The following is a 27981-nucleotide window of genomic DNA, read 5'->3' on the forward strand; positions in this document are numbered from 1 at the left end:
ATCCTTACTGTTACTTTAAACAAATCTACGGGTCTCACAGTCAGTTACTACTTACCTCACAACTATTTGGTATAATTCCTTTAATAGTATTTTTTAAAATTTGTTGCTTCTATTAATATGAAGTTAATACCCTGATAAATCCTCAGAAATGATCCAGTATCAAACTTCTTAACTGAGTTGAAAATAAGGCCCAGAAAAGTGAAGGAGCCACATGTAGGGCACTGGAGGAACCTCTGGGGACATGACATGGGCACCTGACCCTGATTCCTAGGCTCATTGGCAAGGACCCCTGCCTGGCCTCTACCATTACGGAGCCTTTCCTTCACTGGGCCACACGCAGCAGGCCCTTCACCTCTATTTCCCTGGCTCTGTCCATTGGAGCCTGTGGCCTCACTGGTTCCTCCTCCGCCATCCCACCATGGAAGTGGCCAAGGGCTCTGGGAGTTTCTGGGACCAGTTCCTCCAGTTGGGGATGTTCCTCACAGACTTTTCTGGGCCCCTGTGGTGGAGGGAGGGGTGTGCTGGCCACAAGGGAGGGTGTAAGGCTGTGGCCACCACCACACTCCTGGCTGGGAAGGTGGGGAGGTGGGGTGAGCCCATCTCCCAAACCTGTGGGCACCCTGATAGGAATTTTTGAAAGTCTAGAGCCACCCACTGTTGGTCACCAGTGGCCACTGACTCTGGTGCCAGGCCTCAGTGGTAGTGTTTTTGGACAGGGATCAGGCCAGAGTGGGTCAGCCTCAGGATGGCTGCAGTGTGTGGGTCTTTGACGTCGTGCAGAAAGATTTCGAAGCTAGAGTCCAGGTGGTTTTGAGAGTACGTTTGTTAAGACTGGGGACAAAGGGACGGAGGGTAGAAGAAGCAAAAGGAGAGAACCTAGGCAGGGCTCTACTTTGGCTCCCTAGGGACCTTATAGGAAAGGAGTAAGCCAAGAAGGGGCTGCTCTTAGCTCACCAGGAAGTCAGAGAAAAGGGGGCCCTGGAGACAGGCTCAGGGGTAAGCCTGGGTTGAGCTGCCGCTGCTCACTGCTCCCCTGGCTGGAAGTCTCCGGAGGACCCTTAGAGTGTAGGAGGAAGTAAAAAGTTCATGCCTGGGAAGGGGCATGGGCATGCCCTGGAGTGAGCCCCCACTGGGTCTTCGTCTTGAGGGTTTTTTATCTTTCTTCTGTGGGTGAGAATCTTAGGGGAGGGTTTCAGTGGAATATTCACCAGCTTTACAGGTGTGTTTGCAATATGCTGATGCATAAGAATGAGCACATAGGGGAGTTTGGGATTATTCTTTGGTCTGCTTTACTGTTTTACCTTTATCTTGGGCCTGTCTGGTTTTTAATGGAGTTTTTGTTATTTGTTCCTCTGACTTCATTGGGTTAGGCTGGCACAAATGACATTAACTGGGTCTCTGTCCTGTGTCCCCCAGACCAGGGGGATTTAAGTTGTGATTCTCTAGTCAAGGAGGAAAGGTACAAACCATTCTCTCTCAACAGTCCTTGGTTAGGGGAGATAAGGGCCTGCAATTCACCAGTTGGCTGTAAATTGCTCAAACTGTTTGGCTTTGTTTAATTTTCTTATCTCAGTTTCCCCATTCTACTTGCCCAGGAATTTTCCTAGCTTTTTACTGTCTTGTCACAGTAATCAGGGTAGGCCCTGGCCCACTGGGAGAGGTGGGACAAGTCTGAGGTAGCCCCTCCCATCCCCATAAGTGAGTGGAGAGAGACCTCAGGGGTGAACATTTATTTACGAATTATTTGAAATCAGGATCCATCAGCATTTCAGTCCTCCCATTTCTATAGCAGAAGGCTTAAAGACATTTAAAAAGCAAATACTTTTCTTAGGCAATCTCCTTGAAAAAGGAAGCTATGGCAAGGTATATAAATGTCAAATCTGTGGACAAAAAAGGGTGCCGTTATAAGTGACAGATTCCTAACTGGGCAGATGCGTATCCCAGCCCAGGCATATAACTTCCTTAGGGAGAGGCTGATCTTGGCCTGAAGCCAGCTGTGCCCGTTGTTTCTGAGCATCTAGGTGACAGAGCTTTGAAAGGCCTCCTCTTGGACCCCCTCCTTCTGAGGGAACCACACTCAAAAGAGCACCGAATTGTAACTGTGCTATAATCCAATTCCTGCCATGCTTTCTCTCACCTTCATGTAGTCTTCTTTACATTCCTTCTCCTTTAAATTCCTCCCTTACTCCATGATTTCAAATGCATTAAAGAATCTGCAAAAGCTGTTATTCTTCAGGGCATTTGACATCTTACTTCTTTGGCATATTACATCAATTTGGCTCTCTACAGGTTTGGGCGTGATTTTTTCCCCCATGAACAAATGACTATGTTGCATATCTGAAATTAATGTAATGTTGTATGTCTACTGTAATGAAAAAATACATTTTTTTAAAAAAGAAAGTGCCCTGGCCAGCCTGGCTCAGTCAGTTGGGCGACTTCCCACAAACCAAAAGGTTACAGCTTCAATTCCCAGTCAGTGCACCTGCCTGGGTAGCAGGCTCATTCCTGGTTGGAGTGCCTGGGAGAGGCAACCTACAGACTGTTCCTCTCTCATATCCATGTTTCCCTCCCTTCCCCTCTCTCTAAACAGATGAATAAAATCTTTAAAAAAAAATAAGGAAACCGTGTCGTCTATATCTCTCAGTCCTGAGGCATTTTTGTCGATGCAAATTAAAGGAATAAACAGGAGATAAATACTGGATCTGCTCCAGCAGAGTGGGGCAGGGCAGAGGGCCAAGGTGCCCCCTCACAATCTGGAAGGACTCGGAGACTCCCGCAGGGGCGGGTCCTCTGCCCACAGCTCCAGGCACCTCCTGCTCAGAGCTCCTGTCTCCTTCAACCATTTCCTCACCAGCATCTGGGTGCAGGGTGGCTTCCCTCCCCTTCCTCCTCTTCCAGGACCGTGGCCAATCTGCAGGCCTGTAAAATCTCTATGTTTCTCTCCCTCAGGGGGCCTGCGGCACAGCTGGGGAGTCCACTTTCTCTGGACTGTTGGCGGCGCAGCTCCACAGGGAGAGTGAGAGTTAGGAGCCAGGCTTTAAACCTGGAGCTTTGCAGCAACCCTCCTTTAGGTCCACGAGGTGTGCAGGGCTCAATCAAGTCGTGAGTCCACGCTGCCGCCACAGCCGTTTAATGGAGAGGCTAGTGCAGCAGATTGGCTGTCTGAGTGCATCGCCCTAGTTGGGGAAATAAATCTACAGACCCTGGGGTTTCTGAAATACGACTTTTGTTTTCTCAAGACCTGCCAGAAGTAGGAATCAAGGGAGCACCCAACAGCCCAGCTATTGAGGACTTCCCCGCAGTTTGATGGGTTCTTCTCCAGGACAAAAGAAGACATGCCCCACTAGCAATGTTTTGGTTTGGGTGTCAATCTGAAGTCCTCAGAAGTAAACACACAACCTATGTTTGAAAAGCTACCCAAATACATGATTTGAAATTCACCCTAAATAACCAACATTAAGGTGCACTATGCATTTGAAATGATCCAAATATATGTTTCATTTTAAAGTATATTTTATTGATTATGCTATTACAGTTCTCCCATCTTTTTCTCCCCTTTATTCTCCTTTGCCCTGCACACCACTCCCACCAGCATTGTCCCCCTGCCTTAGTTCATGTCCATGAGTTGTACTTGTAAGTTCTTTGGCTTCTCCATTTCCTATGCTGTTCTTAACTTCCCCCTGTCTATTTTGTACCTACCAATTACTCCTCTGATTTGCTATACCATTTTCCCCATTCTCCCTCCGCTGCTGATAATCCTCCCTGTGATCTCCATTTCTGTGGTTCTGTTCTGGTTTTACTTGTTTGCTTAGTTTATTTTTGTTTTTGTTCTCAGGTTCAGTTGTTGATAATTGTCTATTGCTATTTTACTGTTCATAGTTTTGATCTTCTTTTTCTTAGATAAGTTCCTTTAACATTTCATATAATAAGGGCTTGGTGATGATGAACTCCTTTAATTTGACCTTATCTGGGAAGCACTTTATCTGCCCTTCCATTCTAAATGATAGCTTTGCTGGATAGGGTAACTTGGATGTAAGTCCTTGCCTTTCATGACTTGGAATACTTCTTTCCAGCCCCTCCTTGCCTGTGAGGTCTCTTTTGAGAAGTTAACTGATAGTCTGATGGGCATTCCTTTGTAGGTAACTGTCTCCTTTTCTCTGGCTACTTTTAAGATTCTCTCTTTATCTTTAATCTTGGGTAATGTAATTATGATGTGCCTTGGTGTGTACTTCCTTGGGTCCAACTTCTTTGGGACTCTGAGCTTCCTGGACTTCCTGGAAGTCTATTTCCTTTGTCAGACTAAGGAAGTTCTCCTTCATTATTTGATCAAATAAGTTTTCAAGTTCTTGGTCTTCCTCTGGGATCCCTATGATTTGGATGTTGGAAAGTTTAAAGTTGTCCCAGAGGTTCCTAGCCTGTCCTCATTTTTTAAAAAAAATCTTATTTATTTATTATGTTTCAGTTGAATATTTACTGCTTCCTTCTGGTCCAAAGGGTTGATTTGAGTCTTGGTTTCCTTCCCATCACTTTTGGTTTCCTGTATATTTTCTTTATTTCACTTTGCATAGCCTTCACTTTTTCTTCTATTTTGTGACCATACTCAGCCATTTCTATGAGCAACCTGATTACCAGTGTTTTGAACTCTGCATCTGATAGGTTGGCTATATCTTCATTGTTTAGTTGTATTTTGGAGCTTTGATCTGTTCTTTCATTTGGGCCATATTTCTTTTTTTTTTAAGATTTTGGTTTTTTGACTTCTGCCAAGATGGAGGCATAGGTGGAAACTCTGTGCCTTCTCCCACAACCAAGTTTAAAGACAACAAAGGTTTAGTAAACAAAAACACAGCCAAAACACAGAAAATTGAACTATACGGAAGTCTGACAACAACGAACCGTTCAACTGGACGGGTGAGAGGGGCGGAGCCAGCGGCGGAGCGGGGTCAGACAGGAAAGATTCCCCCAACCCAGGTGCCTAGGTGGCCATGGACAAATCTCAGGTGTGGGGTGGAAACAGGCAGACCCATTGAGGGTGCAGGGCGGCGGGCGGACCACGGTCACACATTCACATGCAGATAAATCAGCAAAGGAGTGAGCAGTGAGACAGACTGTGTGGGCCCCAGCAGTGGGAAGCAGCAGAGGGGACCGCCATTGCTCCTCTTTGACCCCACCCCCACATACAGCATCACAAACCAGTGACTGAGTTGCCCCGCCCTGGTGAACACTTAGGGCTCTGCTTCTAACAGGCATGAACAGTCCAAAATATGACTCAAGAACTCAAAGCCCCAGAGCCCATAACTCTAAGTGAAAAAGAAATAGTGAACCTCTCAGATGCACAGTTAAAAACACTGGTGATCAGGATGCTCACAGAATTGGTTGACTTTAGTCACAAATTAGAGGAACATATGAAGGCTAAACTAATTGAAATGAAGAGAAATGCACAGGAAACCAATAGTGATGGGAAGGAAACTGGGACTCAAATCAAGAGAGTGGACCAGAAGGAAGAAAAAAAAGACCAAACAGAAAAATATGAAGTAACAAGAATTCAAAAAAATGAGGAGAGGCTTAGGAACCTCCAGGACATCTTTAAACGTTCCAACATCCGGATTATAGGGGTACCAGAAGGGGAAAAGGAACAGCCACGAGTGGAAAACTTATTTGAACAAATAATAAAGGAGAACTTCACCAATCTGGCAAAGGAAATAGACTTCCAGGAAATCCAGGAAGCTCAGAGAGTCCCAAACAAGTTGGACCCAAGAAAGAACACACCAAGGCACATCATAATTACATTAGCCAAGACTAAAATGAAGGAGAGAATCCTAGAAGCAGCAAGGGATAAGGGGACAGTCACCTACAAAGGAGTACCCATCAGACTGTCAGTGGATTTTTCAAAAGAGACCTTACAGGCAAGAAGGGGCTGGAAAGAAGTATTCCAAGTCATGAAATCCAAAGACCTACAGCCAAGATTGCTTTATCCAGCAAAACTTTCATTTAGAATGGAAGGACAGATAAAGTGCTTCTCAGATAAGGTCAAGTTCAAGGAGTTCATCATCACCAAGCCCTTATTATATGAAATGCTAAAGGGACTTATCTAAGAAAAAAAAGATAAAAATATGAACAGTGAAAGGACAGCAAACTCAGTTATTAACAACCACACCTAAAAGAAAAGCAAACCAAGAGGACAGCTAGATCAGGAGTGGAACCATAGAAATGAAGATCACATGGAGAATTAGCAACAGGGGATTAGCAACTCCTCTCCCATTAGCAAAATGGGAGGAGGAGAAGCGGGGAGAAGGTACAGAAAATAAGTAGCATAGACAGTAGGTAGAAAATAGATAGGGGGAGGGAGAGAATAGTAGGGGAAATATAGAATCTAAAGTACTTGAGACATGTGGTTATAAACTAAAGGGGGGAATGGTAGGGGAGAGGGTGTGCAGGGTGGAGGAGAATGAAGGGGGGAAATAGAACAACTGTAATGGAATAATCAATAAAATATATTTTTAAAAAAGTTTTTTTTTTAATCTTTAGAGGGGAAGGGAAGGAGAGCGGGAGAGAAATATCAATGTACGGTAGCCTCTCGTGCGTCCCCTGCTGGGAACTGGCCTGCAACCCAGGCATGTGCCCTGACTGGGAATCGAACTGCGATCCTTTGGTTCACAGGCCTGTGCTCAATCCACTGAGCTACACCAGCCAGGGCCAGTTGAAGAACTTTAAACCTATTGGACATATATTGATATTAAAGAATTATTGTTAACTTTTTAAGCTGTGACGATGGCATTGTGGTTATGTTTAAAAAGTCTTCATTTAGTGTCATTCCATGAACTATTTATAGGTGACACACTGTCTTTAACTGAAACAGGATTGGCTGTTAATTGTCAAACCTGCGTAACAGGCACAGGGGATTCATCACACTATTCTCTGTATGATTGCATATGTTGAAACATTTTCAGACTTGAAGGTTCAAACAGAACACAAATCATATTAGGTAGGAAGTGCAGTATTGAAACACTGAAAAGTGTGAAAGAACAAGGGAAGTGAGCTGAGAAGTTTAAGGCAAAAGCTCTGAGAGTGTTCATTTGAAGAGTGTAACTCCAGGCTCTCTGTTTGCTTTTACAGGTTGTGTAAAATGTATTTCAATTATGAGACAATCTGCGCACTAGAAACACTTCAAGAAGAAAAGCCCGAGTTGACTATTGTCTTTGAGTCTCCTCGGTAGTGCTGGCAGTGGGGCTGTGACTGCCCTGACTGTGAATCAAACCTTGATCCTTTGGTTTTCAGGCCCGCACTCAATCCACTGAGCTACACCAGCTGGGGCTGGGCCATATTTCTTTGTCTGGGCGCACCTGTTACATAGTAAGGAGCAGAGGCTCAGGCCTCTAGAGGTGGGGCAAGCTGCTTATGGCACTGTGTTGTGGTGTTGTATGTGGGGAAGCATTCAGAGAGGGAACAATGCTGCTTGCTCAGCTCTCGGCCAGCTTTGAATCATGTCACTGTCTACCCGCAAGCAAATTGAGCTCTTCTGGTGCTGATTCCAGGGAGGGTACGTTTGTGTGTGTTCCATGACCCTGTGGGTCTCTCCATTGAACTCTCTTGTGAGGCTGGGAGTCTCTCCCACTGCAACAATTCCCAGAGGTTTTTACAATCAGAGGGTTTGAAGCTTTCTTTTCCTGGGTTGGAACCCTGGGTATTGTGGTCTCTCTCATTCCCTGGTTGTTTTTTCTGGTTCCTCACATGCAAATGTGGGACTGCAGCTGCCATCCTGCCCACGCAATCCTCCAGCTGTTGTCTTGCCACTAGTCCTCTGCTCCCGTTGCCTGTCTCTGCCCTCCTACTGGTCCCGATGGATGTTTTTTCTTTAACTCCTTGGTTGTTGGACTTCGATTTTCTGGCAGATCTGGTTGTTGTTTTTAAATTTGTTGTCCTTTTTTTGGTTGTGTGAGAAGGCAAAATGTACCTATCTATGCCTCCATCTTGGCCGGAAGTCCAAATATACACCTCAGAGAGGGTTTACAGCAGTGCACGTTTTATTCAGAACAAAGGCAAGCATGACCTTGAGGGAGGGAAACGTAAGGTTTTGTTTTTTGGTCTTGCATTAGTAAGTTTTGGATCACAGGACAAAGTTATGGTTAGAGAGGGGCCGTCATCACACTGCGCTGGAGTAAGTATTGTTTCCTGAAACTTCTTTCCATTTTATACCTACATGCATCTTTATATACATATAAATGCATAAGTACTAGGTGTGATGGTAACTGTATGTCTTTCTTTGGTTCCTTATTATAAAACATGTGAAAGACAGTACCCCTGTTAGACCATGAGTTCTTTATAGTGGTCGGTTGTGGAGTTTTTGTGTTGCAACAAGAATGCAGCCTCCATAAACCTTCTCGAAGGAAAGACCTAGGCAAGAGCCTTCCAAAACGACTCTTCAGCATTTCCAGCCATAGTATTTCTTAGCAAGCTGGGGCAGTGGCTGCATCACTGGGCACCCACGTTTCTTTAAGGCTAAGGCTCCTAGGTCCTAGAATTTCTGGGGGCAGGGCCAAACAAGCCTTCCTTTTTCATAAGTTCCCCAGCTGTGTCTCTTAAACACAGATGTTGGAGGACCACTGCTCTAGGTGATGTTGGTACATACTGACTATTTTTAGTCATTACCCATGGGTGCCATTGTATATTTTTTCTATGAGAGATAACCGACATATAACATTGCTTTAGTTGTAGTGACAACACAATCATTTGATATGTGTACACCTATCCTTTAGTATCTACAAGTGATTGTGTCTGGGACCCCCAGGGACACCAAAATCTGTGGATGTGCCAGTCCCTTATGTAACCTACATCCAATTGTCTCTATAGAGTACCATAACACATAATACAATGGGAATGTTATGTAAATAGTTGTTATACTGTGTTGTTTAAGGAATAATGACAAGAAAAAAGTCTCAGATGCAACCATTGTAGACCTAACTATATAGTACATGACAGCAACAATGTAAATTAAAAATAGATATTTTCCACTAGTTGGTTGAATCGTGGGATGCAGAACCCTGGGATCTAGAGGGCTACCTGTCTATATGGTGAAATAAGTTTAGTTAACATCCACCTTTATACATAGTTAACTTTTTTCTTTTTTTTTCAAGATTTTATTTGTTTATTTTTAGAGAGAGGAGAAGAGAGAGAGAAAGAGATGGAGAGAAACATGAATGTGCGGTTGCTTCTCATGTACACCGTACTGGGGACCTGGCTCACAATCCACATGTGTGCCCTGCTTGGGAATCGCAGTGACCCTTTGCTTTGTAGGCTGGCGAGCAATGCATTGAGCCACACCAGCCAGGGATGAGAGCTTTTATGAGCTACTCTTTTAGCAACTTTCAGATGTACCACACAGCAGTGTCAGCTGCAGTCACCACCCTGTACATTACATTCCAGGGCTTACTTATCTCGTATGTTGAAGTTTGTATGTTTTGACCCCTTCCACCCATTTCATACACTTCCCCCACCCACTGTGTTTTAACATGGACCTAAAGAAAAGTTCCATTGCAAGGAGGGACTATAAAGCCTGAAGCCTCACTCTCTGCCCAAGCTCCAGCTTTGGGGCTTTCGGGCTTTCAGGGGCTCCCCAACAGTGCGAAGGCAAAGGTGCACCTCGCACCTAGTGGTGAGTGGGGCATTTTCAGTTACGAGTTCTCCGCACAATGTCTGCTGTTACTGTTTGTTAGAAGTTGTGTGCTCTTCTAAAATGAATTGGCTTGATGACTCAAAGGCTTACAAATATTTTCCCAGGTAGAGCACTACGGGGGAGCTTCTCTGTCCAGATCCTGGGGGAGTGGTCCTCTCTGAGCCTTGCTGGCCTGGAGCCAAAAACTGACTGCTGTGCAGTCCTGGTCTCAGGTATCCCTGAGGGGTCCAGTGGGTCAGGCCTGGAGCCTGCCATGGATTTCGCACCCAGAGGTTGCAGAAGGTGGAAAGGAACACAGGGTAACAAAGGCGCCATCCACTAGGCAGTGGGGCTCCAGACCAAATGCACAGGAGCTCCAGCCATGTAGGTGCCGCGGGGACAAAGCATCCACAACAGAATCAGAGGGACTGTACAGCGGATGAAATGAAGACAGTGAGAGCCATAAGTCCTAGACGTTTTTATTTATTTATTTAAAATATTTTATTTATTTATTTTTAGAGAGAGGGAAAGGGAAGGAGAAAGAGTGGGAGAGAAACATCAATGTGTGGTTGCCTCTCATGTGTCCCCTAATGGGGACCTGGCCTGCAACCCAGGCATATCCCCTGACTGGGAATCGAACTGGCAACCCTTTGTTTCACAGTCCTGTGCTCAGTCCACTGAGCTACATCAGCCAGAGCAGCCCTAGACGTTTTCAAAACAAATTGCAAGGTCATGCATTTCCACCCGGAGGAGTCACAAGTCCGCCGCCCCTTGCACCCACCGAGTTGAGCGAACTCCCCACCAGTTTCACTTCGCTGTAACCACCAGGGGGTGATAAGATGCTCCGGGTGCCTGTAGCATTCAGGTTCCAATTTGTAAGTGAGTCTAGCCCTCAGGTATAAAACGACTGGCTCCTCCACCTGTGCTGATGAGAACCCGGAGCCACTTGAAGGGGATGCGTGCCCAGCCCACATGCACCTCAGTCCGGAGGTGGGGGGCGGTGGGGGTGGGGAGGGTGGGGTGGGGCGGGAAGGGCAAGATTGACCCGACTCCACGTGCCAGCGCAGGGCGCCCGCGGCCGCGCGCGCACACTACAGGCCAGTGCGCACCTCGTCATGCACTGGGTAAAAATTTATTTTTCTTGTCTTTTTTCGATTTAACAGATTTACAGGTACAGGGATGACTTCAGCTGAGCAAGGCCAAGGCATACTTCGTGCGCCCTCTTGTGGACACACGTTGGCTCTTTGCACACCCAGGTGAAACGAAGCGACCCCTCACCCCTAACCTTCCTCCGTTCGTTGTCCATTTGCAACAGTGAAGAATCACGAAGGACCTTTTCTCCTTTCTGTTGTTTTTCTTCTTGTTTTTCTCCCCGCCCCTCATCTTACCTCCCCTTCCTGGTTCTCCTTCGCCTCCTCTCCCCACCCCCTTCTTCCTCTTGTGTCTCCCCTTCTGTGTACTGAATTAGGGATTGAAAAGCCCGGGAGAGGAGTTGCAGAGGAGGCCAGAGGGGCGGCCTTACTGTCGTGACTTTAGCCACTATGACTGTCGTGTCATAGCTTTTCTTTTTAGAGTTGGTTGTGACAACATTGTTGAAAGGAAATAAATTACAAAATGTTAGTACATCAGTTGTCATTGTATATATAGTACTAGCGCAAATGTGAATATTGTCTCATACTATTAGTCCTCGTATAATTGAGGATGTATCTTTCTAGATATATCTTTATCTGTTTCAGATATCTGGGGGCATACTTTTGTATGAAAAGAAGATATTACTAACAAGGACTCCTGGCGGCTAACTGGGCTTGGTTATGAAAACAGGGCCTAACAGTCTTCTCTGCATAACAGCCTCTCACGCAAACTGCCCTGTCCCAGCCTGGACTAGCACTTTAACAGCTAGAATGAGACCTTCCCTGCAATCAGAGCTAGGTGGGTATATCCTCCATTGGCCTTCACCAACCAATCAGAGTGGCTCTATTCTGACCAGTCAGGACAGTACTTTTTGGACCAATCAAACTTTGATGATTTGGAGTCCTGATTTGCATGAGGATGGACCAATCCCGGACCAGGGACAGGGACTTCTTTCTGTAGGAGCTCCTTTCTGATTCAGAGAGCCGCTTTCTGGTTTCTTAAAGGAGCAGAGTGGCGCAGACATCAGCAGTGTGCAGCTGCCTCACTAGAGAGGGGCGTGGCTGCAGGCTTCAGAGCTGGGCTGCTTCATAATTGGGCTGTAACACTATTCAGCTCTTTTCGTAGCTGTGTTGAATCACAATTGATCTGTTTGCACCGAATAAAATCTCCTTCTTTATTGCACCCCAAATTAGGGGTTCTTGTTGGTGTTGAATTGGTGCCAGTGACTATTGGTGACACATTTTAGCCAGGATGGCTCTGTGCATAGCCCTGGGGGCTGACCTGTGAACAAGGCATATGGATTCTTATACTTCAGTCATCTCTCTGTGTGTGTATTACCTGGACAAAAGAGGTTTTTTTTAAAAAAAATGATTTTACTTAAAATGGATCACAAGATACATATATTTGGCATGGAGCTTTCTTCACTTAGCAACACAATTTGTGTGCTTTGTACTTGAAACCATTCCCCATCTGTAGGCCTCCTGTTTGTTTTTATTTTCTTTGTACAACAAACACCTCTTCCTTGAGCACACCTGAACACAAATCTTGTGAATGTGAAATTCTTGTGAATTTCTTCAGAAGAGACACCTAGACGTGGGGACAGCACATCAGAGGTGCCTGCAAACCATGCTTTAATGCACACTTTTAGGACATGGTGAGTGAAGCACACCCATTTGCCCACCTTGTGGTCAGGGACAGATACTATTAGCAGAAACTTAAAGTTTCTGCTAATCTGAGAGATGAAAAATATTTTTTAGTGCTACAATTTTCTTTGCCTAATCACTGGGGAGACAATTATCTTTGTATATAATCATTTTTATGTCAATGGCAGTCAGCCTCCCCGATGACCCTGATGCTCACACCTGTGTGTGACCAACAATATATGGCGTAAGGGTGATTAGGTTATAAAGGGCTGTGGCTTTCATCTTGTCATTCTTTTACTCTGTTTTCTCTCCCCTTGTGTTGCATGACCAGCTCTGGGAAGCCAGCATCTCCATCATGACCAGGAACTGAGTCTTCTCCCAGCTTGCCCAGTGCTACCGCATAACTGGATGCTCTGGATTTTCTGTAGCTCCTGGAAAGTGGGAGCCAGAGCCACCCACCTAGCCCCCTGCCATGTCTCTGATCCACAGACACCCACTTGTTAGACGTGTGGCAATAGATGGCTAAGAGGATGCCTCATCTGCTTGTTTATTCTTAAGAGCCCTTTATACATTTTGGATATTAATAATTTATTATATAAAGTGAGAATCTTTTTACAAATACACCCTTTATCATTTATCTTTCTAACTTTATTTATGGCGTCTTTTGTCAAATACAAGAATATAGGAAATGTGAAGCTGACATTTCCAAAAGTGATTAGTGGAATAAACATTTTAAGCCAAAGTAGAGAGAGAATATTGTGAAATTAAAGAAGATCTTTTGATGTGTTGGGAAGGGTCAGACTAAGAGCCCTGAAACAAATCCATACGCAGGCCTCGGGCTCATGCAGACCCATGGAGGTTTTGGCTTCATGGAGAAGGGTGTTTAAGGGGCGTGATCAGAGGAAAGGATTTGGGGTGCAGATCTGCGGTTTAGTTGTGACTTCCTGCCAGGTCTAATCCTATGTATGTATTTACATGCACTGTAGCACAGTTTCTCACCTGTCAAATAATAGTTTTCACCATATAGGTTATTGTATGAATAAAACATTTAATGGATGTGCTGCACAATGCTGTACTGACATATAACACTTCTAGATTATGGGGTAAAACATTATGTGTAGTATATGTACAGTTATATAGGCACTATAGTGTATATATGGTCTACCATATACACAGTCATTGCTTGCATGTAGTAGCACTATATTACAAGCTGTGCTTATTACGTAAATTTCAGTTCCCTTATCCATAGATTGGGGATGTTGATATTGTCAATAGTGTACTCTAGACAGGATGGCTGTCAGGGTTAGTGATAATAAGAAACATATATTTAGTATTTGTTGCCAGTTCCTGCCACAGAATTTCTAAAACCCTGGGAATTTACTGCATGATCTAGATGAGAGAAACATATTTTGTTCTTCACAATAAGCCCCTATCAACCTTACCTGAATTTATGCTAACGAGGTGATTCAAGGTGGGGCTCTTGGATAGCTTCAGGCTAGGGACTAGTTGCCAGGAGAACCAACCATTTGACTAGAGAGTTGGAACTTCAGCTCCACCCCCAGTCCTTAGGGAGGGCAGAGAGGCTGGAGGTTGAGTTCAGTCACCAGTGGTCAGTGATTTAGTCAATGACACTGACATACTGGAATCTCCCCGAAACCCCTAAATGATGGAGGTCAGGAGGCTTCAAGATTAGTGGACAGATGCTCTAGGAGGGTGGGACGACCGAGGAGAGCACGGAAGCTCCTTGATCCCTCCCCCAACAGTACCAGCCCAATCGCTTTTGCTATTGCAACCGAGCAATCTGGGGCTTGTCCGCCTGGCACTTTGATACATGACCCAATTACTGTTGAAGGAGACAGGTTTTTATTTACAGGATTCCAACCTCAGGTGGGGGCACTAAAAGCCCTAATGCTTGGAGCCCTGTTCTCCCACAAGACCCAGCACTTCCCTGGCTCCCCACCAGGTTGTGGTTATAAGCCACAACCATGCCCCAAAGTCCCCCACATCCTTATCTGGTCCTAAGCCGGCTGCTCAAACAGTCCTCCAACCCCTCTGGAAGGTGTTCTCGTGGGTTTCAGAGTCACCGTCTTCTCACTACAGCTCTCTCCTTCAGGATCTGGGGTGTGTTGTCCTCAGCCTCCATGCAATGATTCGGGGAAACATGTGCTGTGTTACACTGAATCATGGTAGAGTCTGGGAAGTCACACAGCCCAAGAGAGTGGCCTCTCTGTAACGTCCTTCAAAAGAGCAGAAGTCAGCACTCCTAGTCACAGTTCAGTTCAGCTCCAAGCACCTCTCATGAATCTGTGCTTGGTTAGGCAGGTCCCCGCATGGCTCCATCAGCTTCCTCCATACACCCTTTCCTCTACACGGCTTACAGACTGCACGCCTGCTTCTTCACTACACCAGCCTGCATGGTGGAATCCCTCTACTTCATGGCTCCTCCCTCATGGCTACCTGCTTCTCTCTCAACCCACCCTCATTCAAATGCTTGGCTGGGAACTTCCTATGGTACCTCTTATCTGGCCCCTCCTGTGTTATTCTACATTTGCCAATTCCCCCATATCTTTTACCTCCTTCTGGCTGCCATCTTTAGTCAGGGCAAGACTTCCCCATGACACACGGACATCTGAGGTGAGCATTCACATCCCCTGGCTATGTCACAAGCCGCTACGTGCTCTCAGAGTCATGTACTCCTTTTGAATGGGTGGCAGACACTTCCCTGCAGGAAAGACATGGCTATCAACTTGCCATTGTAATGCAAAGTGTCTAGAACACCCATATTATCCCCCTCCCCCAATTAAAGTTTGTTGGGGTTTTCAGGGGGCCCATGCTCTGCGCCCTGTTACACTATGTTTCTCTCCCATTTGTCTGTTACTAAGTTGTATCCTGTACTTGACAGAGGTCACGGCTAGTCTGAGAGATACCAACAAGCTTTTTTCTTAGATATTGTTACATATATTGGGTGCATAAGTTCAATGTCATGACTAGCTTGAATGTTATGGCTTAACATTAGTCACACATCCAGTTTATAAAAAACCACCAGGTTTATAATAAACCAGTAACATGCTTTCCTAAATTTTGTGAATTATTCTGGAAAATTATGAAACCTGAATTGGGGAGTGGGCATGGAAACCCTTGAATTTATTGTTAGTAGGACCAGTGACAACCTGAACTTGTGGTTGGCTTCTAAGTGGGGGGCCTTCTTCTTGTTGGACTGAGCCCTGAACCCCATGAGATTTAACAATAACTTCAGGTTGAGAGTGTCAGAATTGAGTTGTAGGATGCCCAGTTATTGTCCACAGAATCAGAAACTTGGTTGTTAGGTGAAGAACACACCCACACATTTCATGTCAGCAGTGGGAGTAAAACAATTCAGTGGGTTCAATAGGGGACTATCAACAAAGTGTTCTGCACTGTCCAGGCACATGGTTTTTGTATAACGATTACTGTGAAATTACTGAGAAAAGAATAGGTGCTTTTTAATTGATATTTATAATCCAACAGACATTGTACACTTACTCTTTTCAAAGCTTGGTATTGGACCCTGGGAGAAGTGGGCAAAGAGGCAATTGTGTATAAGGTGGATTGCAATTCTGCTCTAATGGTTAGGAATAAAGGGACATAGAGAAACCTGGAGCTCCATGGCCCAGGGGCTCAGCTGGTTACAGCATCATCCCGATGCAGCAAGGTTGTAGGATGGATCCCCAGTCAGGGCACATACAAGAATCAACCAATGAATGCATCAGTGAGTGAAACAACAAACTGATGTTTCTCTCTCTCTCACTCAATCGATTAAAAAAAACATGGGTAGTGAGACAGTTTGACCTGCTGGGTCATCTGCTTCTTCCTCCTTCTCCTCACTTCCTCTGGGCTATTTCAGATGTGGGTATCTGAGAGTCAATTTATCAGGTATATGCCACCAAGATAGAGATAAAATTGGGAGTACTGGAGGGAGGGGATTTGGGGGCCATGCTCCTACGCTGGAGCCTGGAAACACAGGCTAAGCAGGCAGAGCTTTGTCTCACTGAGCCTGGCTGCTGTAACAGTGTCTCAGACTGGCACCCCCCACAGCAGAGATCACGCCTCTCAGTTCTGTGGGCCCCAAGTCTGTGTGCAGGGTGCTGAGAGGGCAAGTTTCATTCTTGTGCCTCTTCTCTTGACTGGTTGTTGGCTCTCCTCTCATGGAATGCTCACATGGCCTCTTCTTTGTCTTTGTGGGGAGAGACATGTCACTCTTGCTTTTCGTATGGGAGCACTAACCCCCATGAGGGCCTTTGCTTCAGGGTCTCATGTGTCCCTGACCATCACCCGAAGGCCTTTTCTCAGACCATCCCTGTGGGGGGAGGGCTGCAACACACGGAGTTGGGGGCGGGGCACAGACATTCAGCACGTAACAGGCCTGAACCACAGCTCATCTCAGTCTTGACAGACCACCTTGTGACCCCTGAAACCCCAGGTCAAGGTGAGTTGGAAGAGGCAGAGGGAGACAGGCAGACGCCTGGCTATGCAGAGCTCTCAGTTCTGTGGGTCCCAGAATTGAAATATTCCTTCCTGCAGTAACCTTTGCCAGCTTCCTAACGATGGGATGCAGACAGTCCTAAACTCCCTGGTTGGCCCACACTGTGGGATCTAAACCACCAACTTCCATTAAACTAAAGATAGCAGGGTCAGTTTTCACTCTGGAGTGCATCACATAGAGCTTTTGTATGAATAAATGCAGTTCAATACTGCGCACTCCCGCCTGCAGTGCTGGGCAATGGGACTGTGCTGGAAACCACTGTGTTTTCCCCCACCCACAAAAACGTCTGAACCTAGCTTTCGTAATTCTAGTTCAGCTTCTTTGAAGAGAAAACTGCCTGCTTTTTTAAGTGAGTCATACAACTTCTCTTTTTAGTCCTCACGTCCCTAATATAGTTTCTATGTTTTTCTAGGAAGTTCTAACAGATTTTTTCTGTTTAATTTGTTTATTTATCAGTTACAGTTGACCTGCAATAGATTCAGGTGTGCGGAACTTTTCACTAGGTAAGAGAGAAAATAACACACAGTAGGGGGTGAAGGCAGCGTTGGGGAGCTTTGGAAGCTAGGCCTCCAGATGAGCAACTGCAGCTCTCAGAATGGGCAGGGAATGCTCCTGAAAAATGTCACCTTCCAGAGTGTCTTCAGGGTCAAATGATTTTTTCCCCTCTCACAAAGGGTTGATGGGACTCTCAATAGGTACAGGACACAAGATATCACACGGGACTGGCTGCATATGCGTGGGGGAGGGTCCAGCTGCTCTGCGCTGATGAGGACATTAATGAGATGTGTAGAGTATGAAAAAATGTTATCCCCTTCATGAAACTTGTTTGCTTATTTATTTTGGGGGAACAGTAATTTTTTATGAAAAATGTGTTAGGTTTACCCATTTATTATTATTTTAAATAAGTCACTAATCATTTAATGTTTTTTCCTCAGTTAAAAAATTTTTTTGGTGAAACTTAATCTTTATTTACAAGACACTGTAAGATAGGAAATTCCACATAGAAATAAGAAACTCATTGAAAGGAGAAGGTTTATACAGTATGTACAGTTTGGAACTGTTCAAGTACAGTTTCACTGTAAAAAGTGCTACAATTACAAACCACATTAATAAAGAGTTCTTGGTGGAGAAACAGTAAGACACACTTATACCAAACATAGCACACAACCAACCACATTTTATGCCTCAGCTGTACAATCTGAGAGTTAAAAGTCCTGGGAGCGCCATCCTGAACTTGGAACGTAGAGCCATCAGAGGTAATTTCTGGCACAACCTTTTGATCTTCCTCTTCCTCTACAGAGAAATACCTCTCAGTCAAGTTTAATGAAGCTTGGTATACAGATTCATTTTCAGGGTTTTGTAGAACTTCAGTTTTGTCCAAACCTCCACATTCTTTGATCATTATACTAAGTTTCTCAGTTTCGCCTAGTTTCTCAGCAGCCTGGAAACATTTGAAATGGCATCCAGAATAACCAGAATAATTTTGGCATCATTCAGAGTTAAGAGGTTCACCAGTGCTTCTATTATGCCTCAGTGACTAAGGTATACAATCGGTTCAACTGTTCCACCGCTTGTATAGTTGGTCACAGCCCACGGCTTCCTTTTGTGCCTTAAAGTTTGCCTTAGCGAGAACAACAACGAGGAATGGGGAGTCTATGAATCATGTGAGTCCGTGATTCACAGCTGGCTGTATCTGGTCCTGGCGGCCGGCTGGGATGTTTGACATTGTCCGTGTAGCTTCCTTCTGCACATGAGTCTTAGAGTTCATTAACAGGCTGGGAAACACAGCAAGTGTTCCCACATCTTTCACAACCCGAGTCTGTTCATCTGTCCAAGTGACAGTATTTCCTTTGGCTTTTAGTGTAGGAGTCACAACTGGCAATTTAGTAGCTCCCAGGAGCTTTATAAGCTGGGGCACAACTACTCTTTTCACAACCATTTCAAACCATTCATTTGGACCATCAGTAAGGTAGGAGATGGCCCAGCAGCTATCTGCTAATACTTCAGGGTCATCATGATGCAAGAGACAAACCAAAGGCCCTGGCTGGTGTAGCTCGGTGGATTGAGCGTGGGCCTGTGAACCACACGATCGTGGTTCGATTCCCAGTCAGGGCACATGCCTGGGTTGCAGGCCAGTTCCCAGCGGGGGACTCACGAGAGGCAACCATACATTGATGTTTCTCTCCTTCTCTCCTTCCCTTCCCCTCTAATGATAAATAAATAAAATCTTTAAAAAAAACAGAGACAAACCAAAGTAGGAAGAATTTGTGCAATAGCATTTAATGGGGGTGCAGGATTCTTGTTGCAACAAAGGTTTGACAGTGTCCAGGTAAGATTACGTAAGTAACCACATGCGAAAGATGACATATCAGGAACTGCGAGAACAGCCAACAGTGGATCAACTGCACCACACTTGATACCCATGTTTCAGAAAACTGAACCATCACCTGCGATGTTTCCCAGAGCCCATATGGCTTGTTCAGTGATGTGAGCATGGAGAGATGCCAACAGAAAAATGAATGCTGGGATAGCACCTCCATCTACTACAGCCTTGGCAATTCTGATGTCCCAGAAGCAATGTTAGTGAGGGCCCAGGCAGATTCAAACTGAATGGGACTACAATCAGTTCTGCCCAAGAAGGACACAAATTTTGGGATCAAACCAGCCCAGATTATGTTGTCTATGCCTGGCTGTTTTCCCATAGAAAGCAGTTTCCTTGCAGCCTGAGTAGCTTGGAGATGGCTTCCCAAATGGTTGCTATTTATGCCTTTGACAATGTCCTCAACAGACCAATTTATAGTGCCCTGGTTACCGAGGGTTTTCCTGCAGCGGAGAAGTAACATCAGCAGAAAAGGAGCTTACATTTCTCCTTTTCAGCATCTGTTCATCCTTAGCTTTTCTCAGCTCCACACTAACTTCCATTTGGTGATGCCTCATTTCTGTTCTATCTTTCCCCTTGTTCTTAAACTTTTAAGGCAGGCAGCTGGTGGTTAGCGTTCTCACTGATGGACATGGTTATGAGACAAAGGGCGAGAGCTGCACAGCCAGCTTAGTCTTTTCACGGGAGATGGTGTGAGGTGGACAGGTTGCAGTTCGGTTGCTCTGAAAACGCCCAACACTGATCAGCACAAAGACTATGTCTAAATTCCTGATATAGTAAGTACATATCAATGTGATCCTTACACAAAAGTCCTGTTTTTTTAAAAAATATATTTTATTGATTATGCTATTATAGTTGTCCCATTTCCCCCCTTCATTCCCCTCCACCCTGCACACCCCTCTAGTTCATGTCCATGTGTCATAAGTTCTTTAGCTTCTACATTTCCCACACTACTCTTGCCCTCCCCCTGTCTATTTTCTCCCCACTTTCTATGCTAATTATTCTCTGTACCTTCTCCCCCTTCTTCTCCCACTCCCCTGTTGCTAACCCTCCATGGGATCTTCATTTCTGTGGTTCTGTTCCTGTTCCAGTTGTTTGCATAGTTTGCTTTTGTTTTAGGTGTGAGTTTGCNGTGATCCTTACACAAAAGTCCTGTTTTTTAAAAAAATATATTTTATTGATTATGCTATTACAGTTGTCCCATTTCCCCCCTTCATTCCCCTCCACCCTGCACACCCCTCTAGTTCCTGTCCATGTGTCATAAGTTCTTTAGCTTCTACATTTCCCACACTACTCTTGCCCTCCCCCTGTCTATTTTCTCCCCACTTTCTATGCTAATTATTCTCTGTACCTTCTCCCCCTTCTTCTCCCACTCCCCTGTTGCTAACCCTCCATGGGATCTTCATTTCTGTGGTTCTGTTCCTGTTCCAGTTGTTTGCATAGTTTGCTTTTGTTTTAGGTGTGAGTTTGCTGTCTTTTTACTGTTCATATTTTTGACCTTATTTTTCTTAGATAAGCCCCTTTAACATTTCATATAATAAGGGCTTGGTGATAATGAATTCCTTGAACTTGACCTTATCTGAGAAGCACTTTATCTGCCTTTCCAATCTAAATGAAAGCTTTGCTGGATAGAGCAATCTTGGATGTAGGTCCTTGCCTTTCATGGCTTCAAATACTTCTTTCCAGCTCCTTCTTGCCTGTAAGGTCTCTTTTGAGAAATCAGCTGAGCCCTGGCTGGTGTGGCGCAGTGGATTGAGTGCGAGCCTGCGAACCACACGATCGAGGTTCGATTCCCAGTCAGGGCACATGCCTGGGTTGCAGAACAGTTCCCAGCAGGGGACTCATGAGAGGCAAGCATACATTGATATTTCTCTCCTTTCCTCACCCTCTAAAGATGAATAAATAAAATATTTTTTAAAAAAAGAAATCAGCTGACAGCCTGATGGGAACTCCTTTGTAGGTGACTGTCCCCTTATCTCTTGCTGCTTCTAGGATTCTCTCCTTCATTTGAATCTTGACTAATGTAATTATGATGTGCCTTGGTGTGTTCCTCCTTGGGTCCAACTTCTTGGGGACTTTCTGAGGGTCCTGGACTTCCTAGAAGTCTATTTCCTTTGCCAGACTGGGGAAGTTCTCCTTTATTATTTGGTCAAATAAGTTTTCCACTTGTTGCTGTTCCTCTTCCCCTTCTGGTACCCCAATAATCCGGATGTTGGAATGTTTAAAGATGTCTTGGAGGTTCCTCAGCCTCTCCTCATTTTTTTGAATTCTTGTTTCTTCCTTCTTTTCTGTTTATTGTTTCTTTTTTCCTTCTGGTCCACTCCATTGATTTGCGTCCCAGTTTTCTTCCCATTGCTATTGGTTCCCCATGCATATCCCTTCATTTCACTTAGCATAGCCTTCATTTTTCCATCTAATTTGTGACCAAATTCAACCAATTCTAGGAGCATCCTGATCACCAGTATTTTGAACTGTGCATCTGATAGGTTGGCTATCTCTTTGTCTCTTAGTTGTATTTTTTTCTGGAGTTTTGATCTGTTCTTTTGTTTGGACCATTTTTTTTGTCTTGATGCACCTGTTATGTAGTGAGGGGCAGAGCCTTAGGTGTTCACCCCTGAGAGATAACCTATGTCACTTCATTGTGACTCTGTATGTGGGGAATGGGTCTGAGAGGGAATGATGGCACTTGTTCTGCTCTCTGCCAGCTTTCAGTCACTTCCACCACTTCCCACAAGCAAATTGGGCCCTTTTGGTGCTGATTCCCAGGTGGGTGGGCTTGTGTACATTCTCGGACCCTGTGGGTCTCTTCAACAAACTCTCCTGTGAGGCTGGGAGTCTCTCTGGGCACCTCAACCCTCACAGGTGTTTTCAATTGGTGTTTTGAGGCTCTGGGTCCCTTGGTTGTGTGGTCTGTCTTGCTGCCCATTTTGTCTGGCTTATCTGCACACAAATGTGGGACCATGGTCAGCCAGATGCCTTGTGTGCCTCACTGGGTCTGCTCTTTGCCACCCCAAGCCCGGGGTCTGCCAACCGCCATCTGAGCACCTGGGTCACCAGCCACTGCTTTTTCCTGCCACTACCCCTCTCCACTGGCTGCTGACTCCACCCCTCTTACTGGTCTGGATGAGTGGTTGTCAGACTTCCATACAGTTCAATTTTCTGTCAGTTCTGGTTGTTTTTTTTTTGTTTCTAAATTTTTGTTGTTCTTAATTTTGGTTGTATGAGGAGGCACAGTGTGTCTACCTATGCCTCCATCTTGGCTGGAAGTCCCTGTTTTTTTTTTTTTTAAGATTTTATTTATTTTTAGAGAGAGAGCAAGGGAAGGAGAAGGAGAGGGAGAGAAACATCAGTGTGTGGTTGCCCCTCATGTGTGCCCTACTGGAGACCTGGCTGGCAATTCCCAGGTATGTGCCCTGACTGGGAATTGAACTCACGATCCTTTGGTTCACAGTCCAGGGCTCAGTTGACTGAGCCACATCAGCCAGGGCAGAATCCTGGGTTCTTATTTCTGAGACCAGATCTTCTTGGAGCTGCTGATGTGGCCTTGAGAGTATTTTAGGCCCTGAGCAAATGGACCTTCTGAGTCTCAGGTGACCTCTCATGTCTCTTGACTCTAGACAATGGCAGGTGGCTCCCTGGCATGCAGGTTTCCAGGTACCTGCCTAAAGAGTGGTTGGTGAGGGGGAAGGGAGGGCCATCACCAGAGACCAGTGGTCCACAGGGTGGGGCTCCAGGGGCTGAAGACAGGGGATGCCTCCTTCTCTGCTTCACCCAGGGTTTGGCTGCTTTTCTGTTCAGGTGTAAGAAACAGAGCACAGGGCCAGATTAAAACATTGCTTATATAGTCTTACTAACCCACGTCATCCCAATTAATTCAATAAAAAATTCTGCTGGTGGCGGGTGTCAGCCAGGACATAGTATTTCAGGGTCCCTCACCTCCAGAGAGAGCACCAGACAGAGCAGACAGGGACCACAGGTATCCACATCCCTGGAGCCTTGGACCCACCTTCCTAATGAAACGGAGCTGGCACAGCAGCCCCAGCAGGGGGCAGTACTGCCAGGCTGAGCAGCAGTGGCGCCAGGAGCTGAGTCCTTTGCTTCTGAACACACCAGGTCCCCCAGCAAAGGGAAGTGGGCCCTAGACTTGGAGAAGTCAGGTTTAGGTTGCTCTTGCAAACAAATGACTTTTTTCTCCGCAAATTCAAAATAATAACTGTATATAATACTCCCACTTCTGATAGTCACCCATTTCTCCCCCAGGTCTCCAAACAACTATATTAATGTTCATCCAGACAGACATTGTCTTTCCCCAATGTCCCGTCCTTTGCCAGCCTCTGGGAATGCCCAGGCCTCAAGACACCCTCGGGTCTCCGGGGCTGTTTGCACTGCTCTCTGCTCTGAGCTTTTCCTCTTCTCTTCATCTGTGGCCAGTGTGCAGGGCTGATTGCCGCTACCACCACGACCAGCAGAGGGCAGCAGCCGAAGGGGGATTCCTCACCCCTACGGAAGCACGGAGGAGAGCCCAGCCGTCTGTCACGGGTACGGGAAGGAGGGAGGCGGGCACCGCAGCCTGGTTTGCTCAGAGGTCTAGGGGAGGAGAAAGTTTGGTGGCGGTACTGAGACCCCACCTCCAGCGGTTAGTCGGGAAAGGAGAAGTGTCCAGAGTGTGGGCAGGAAAGTTGTGACAGCAGTGCCAGCTCACTTCCATTTTTTTCTTTCATTTTTCTTTTGGTTTGAGAATCCTAGTGCATTTATAAAAGCAGAAGAAATGAGAAGCAGGATTGCAAAAGTGTGGTGTATTTTAAATGTTTACCTTGGATAAACCTCCATGTACAGAAAACTCAAGGTCCAGTGCAATAAACTTAGTTCTATGTCAAAAGAAAAAAAAAAGCGATGGGAACATCTGACCCAGCGCAAGGTTTGAATGCTTTTAAAAATTTATTTATTTAATCCCATTGATCTCACTTGGAGTCCAGGTGAACTGGGGTATATTACACCATCAGGAGACTGAGAGACTGCTATTAAAGAACAATTCTTACGCTTGTTAACGTGGAAAGGAGCCCTGACTGGTGTGGGTTGGGTTGGGTTGGGTGAGCTGGTTGGTTGCCCTTAGATTCCCTGTCAGGGCACATGCCTGGGTCGCCCTGGGCCCTGCCCTGCCAATGCCGCTGCGAGAGGAAACTGATGGATGTTTCCTTCTGGAATCGATCCTTCTCTCCCTCTCTTTCTCCCTCCGTTCCCTCCCTCCAAAAATAAATAAATAAATAACTTTGAAAACAAAAGTTGGGAAGGAATTCTTTCCACGGGACACCGTAACACAGGTATTGCGATGAGGCGCCAGCCAGACTCGCGCAGCCGCAAGTGCCTCAGCAAAGGCTCTGGGACTTGCTGGGACCCACAGCCCCAGTGGGAGGGAAGGAGGGCTCAGGGCCGCAGCGTGGGCAGCAGCGAAGGCCAACTCGGGCTCCAGTGCTTCCGCCTGCAGGGGTTGACCCTCTGCACCTTGGGGTTGCAGGGTGAGGAATATTAGCTCCCTGTCCTCTCAAGGGAGGTACTGTACGGCTTGGCTGAGAAAGGACGTGGAGGGCCTGGTGTTCCTGGCCTCACTTGCCCAGGGTGGTGCCGCCTCCTGCTGTGCTGGGTGGGAGGAAGCACAGATGCTGGCTCAGGGGTTGCAAGTTCTCATCATTCCTGTGGAGAGTTAGTAGAGGCCCTTCAGTGACTGGCTTCATTTGCTGCCTACCTTTAGGGCACAGGTGGCAAACCCAAGGGAATCCAGCCCTCCACCTTGTTTTAGCCCGCCCAGCACCTTGTTTCTACCCAGCAGCAGCACCAAGCTCTCGCTTAACTGCTAAGGAGTAGTTACATTTATACAGCCCTAAAATTACATTCAGCCCTTTGAAGGCAAGCGAGAGGCTGATGTGGCCCACTGGTGAAAATGAGTTCGACACCCCTGCTTTAGGGCAATTTCCAGAAACTTTAAGTGGTTGTTATTTTGACAATTTTTACTGGTTGTGGTTATCTCGCTTCAGTACCGGTTCCTGGGCTCCTCACACTGCCAGTGCGGAGGTGGATCTTTCTTCCACAGGAGCTTTCTGGAAGAAACGCTGCCACTTCGGTGACTCCTCGGATGCACAGCTGCTCCCGCAGGTGCCCTGCCACCTGCCTGTCTGTGAGGGGCTGGGAGCGCTGCGCAGCCAGGCACCTTGGACACGGGAAATGCACCCGACTGGAATACAACTGGGTTGTGAAAATTACGTGCAGATGTTTTTTGGAAATCACATTTTATTATGTACACTATTGCAGTTGTCCCCACTTTCCCTCCTCTTTGTCCCCCTCTACCCTGCCCCCTGCAGGAAACCCCCACACTTTCGTTCCAGTCCATGAGTCACACATGTGTGATCTTTGCCTACTTCTCTCACCCAGTCCCTCCTTTCACTCCCTTCGGACAGCGGTCAGCCATTCCCGGCGTCCATGCCTGTTTCTACCTTGTTCATCAGTTTGCTTTGTTCTTTAGATTCTACATACAGGCAAGGTAATTTTAAAAGTTAATTTAAGCCCTGGCTGGTGGAGCTCCGTGGATTGAGCACAGGCCTGCGAACCAGAGGATCCGGGTTCGATTCCCAGTCAGGGCACATGCCTGGGTTGCAGGCTGGTTCTCTGCAGGCCAACTCCCAGCAGGGGACGCATGAAAGGCAACCATACATTGATGTTTCTCTCCCTCTCTCCTTCCCCTCTAAAGATAAATAAATAAATAAAATCTTTAAAAAAAGTTAATTAAAAAATGTGAAAACAAATGCAGTGCCCATCAACATCATTTTAGAATGTCTTCTTTCTTTATGTGCTTGGATTAAGTTAGTTTATACTCTAGCAAGATTATTTTCCTTGTAAAGCAGGCATGGGCTTAGTATGTATGTGTGTATGTATTTATTTATTTATTTTAAGAGAGAGGAGAAGGGAGGGAGAAAGAGAGGGAGAGAAATGTCGATGTCACAGAGAAACATTGACTGGTCTCCTCCCACATGTGCCCTGACTGGGGACTGAACCTGCAACCAAGAAATGTGCTGTGACCAGGAACAGAACCTGCCACCCTTGGTTTGGGGGATGATGTCCAACTCACTGAGGCACATCGGTCAGGGCATTTTAGTGTTTTTAAGATTCTTTTTTTTAAATAAAAATAAAAATTTTTTTTAAAAATTATTGTTCAAGTACAGTTGTCTCCATTTTCCTGCCACCATCTTTCCCCATCCCCCTCCCCCCTCAATCCTACCCCGTTTGGCTTTGTCCATGGGTTCTTTCTACTTGTTCCTTGATGACCCTTCCCTTTCTTTTCCCCATTATCACCCTCCCTCCTCCCCTCTGGTTACTACTGTTAGTTTGTTCTTTATTTCGATGTCTGTGGTTGTATCTGTTTAAAGTTTTTTCTGGACTATTCGCTGGAATGAATGTTGACATGCACATAGTTCCTAAGCCACACTGTGTTTTAAGGTTTCAGTGAAAACTGTGGGCGGCTTGAGGGCTCTTCTTTCTAAACGTCATCTCTGTCTACTTTTGCCCATAGGGTTATTTCTTCACCTTTGAAAGATGGGCCCAAGGGTTGTGCCCCTGAGTCAGTTATTTCCAAACCACTTTTTGCCTTGTTAGTGGGTAGATTCAGTCATTTCTGTATTTTAGGAAAATTTTCTTCTTTCTCTCTCTCTCTCTCTCTCTCTCTTTCTTTCTGTTACAGCATTTGCTCTTGTCTTTGGGGACAAAGATTGCATGAGTTGCCTCTTTGCCTTATGCAGCCTTTCTTTCCCTTCAAAGTCCTCTTAAACATTTGTCCTTGCCTCTCGATTTTGCTCTGTCTTTTGAGCACCCTCTCCACCACATGGAACGATCTAGCAGATCAAGGGTTTCTTTTACTTTTTTAACAAAGATTGTATTTATTTTATATTTTTAGAAAGAGGGGGAGGGAGAGAGAGAAAAACTGATTGGTTGCTTCTGTCTGCATCCTGCCTGGGGACTGAACCCTACAACCCTGGCATGTACCCTGACGGGGAATCAAACTGGCAACCCTTTGTTTTATGGGATGATGCCCAACCAACTGAGTCACACCAGTCAAGACTTTTGTTTGTTTTTTTGGTTTGTTTTGCTGCCCTTACCTTAATTTCTGTAGGGTTCTCCGTTTTCAGTCAACTGTAGCTTGTCAGCTCCTTATTTCAGCTCCTTTTCTTCCCGTTACCCTTACCGTCCAGCCCATGTCTCTTCTTCAGTTTCTTCTTTGACAGATACAACATTCTGTAAATTATTTGATTTCATGGGAAGCCAGTGGTTCTTAATTGTATTTTCTACGGCTGCCGTAACAAATTGCCACATATGTATTGGCTTAAAAAAAAACAAAAAATTATCTTGTGGTTCCGCAGTTCTGAAGTCACAAGGAGCCTCACCGGGCTGAACTCAGGGTGTTGCAGGCTGTTCCTTCCTGAGTCTCCAGCAACACCCAGCTGCTCTCCTTTCCTGGAGGCCCTTCCCTAAGTCCCTGTCAGTGGAACCCCCTAAATCCCTTCACCCCCTCCTCCACTGCTGAGGTCCTGGGGTGCCCCCTGGATAATCCAGGACACTCTGTGATTTAAGACCCACTGAGTAAGTCTACCCCGCCTGCCGCCTCGATGCC

General features: G+C 45.8%; 1 pseudogene; it reads right to left on the bottom strand.

Moving 5' to 3' along the window:
* Positions 1 to 322: 322 nt before the first annotated feature.
* On the bottom strand, positions 323 to 27567 carry LOC118981836 (importin subunit alpha-1-like; annotated as a pseudogene).
* Between the last annotated feature and the right edge of the window lie 414 nt (positions 27568 to 27981).

Source organism: Sturnira hondurensis, unplaced genomic scaffold (genome assembly GCF_014824575.4).
Source record: "Sturnira hondurensis isolate 20B ecotype Veracruz unplaced genomic scaffold, ASM1482457v3 Scaffold0024805, whole genome shotgun sequence".
Classification (NCBI taxonomy): Eukaryota; Metazoa; Chordata; class Mammalia; order Chiroptera; family Phyllostomidae; genus Sturnira; species Sturnira hondurensis.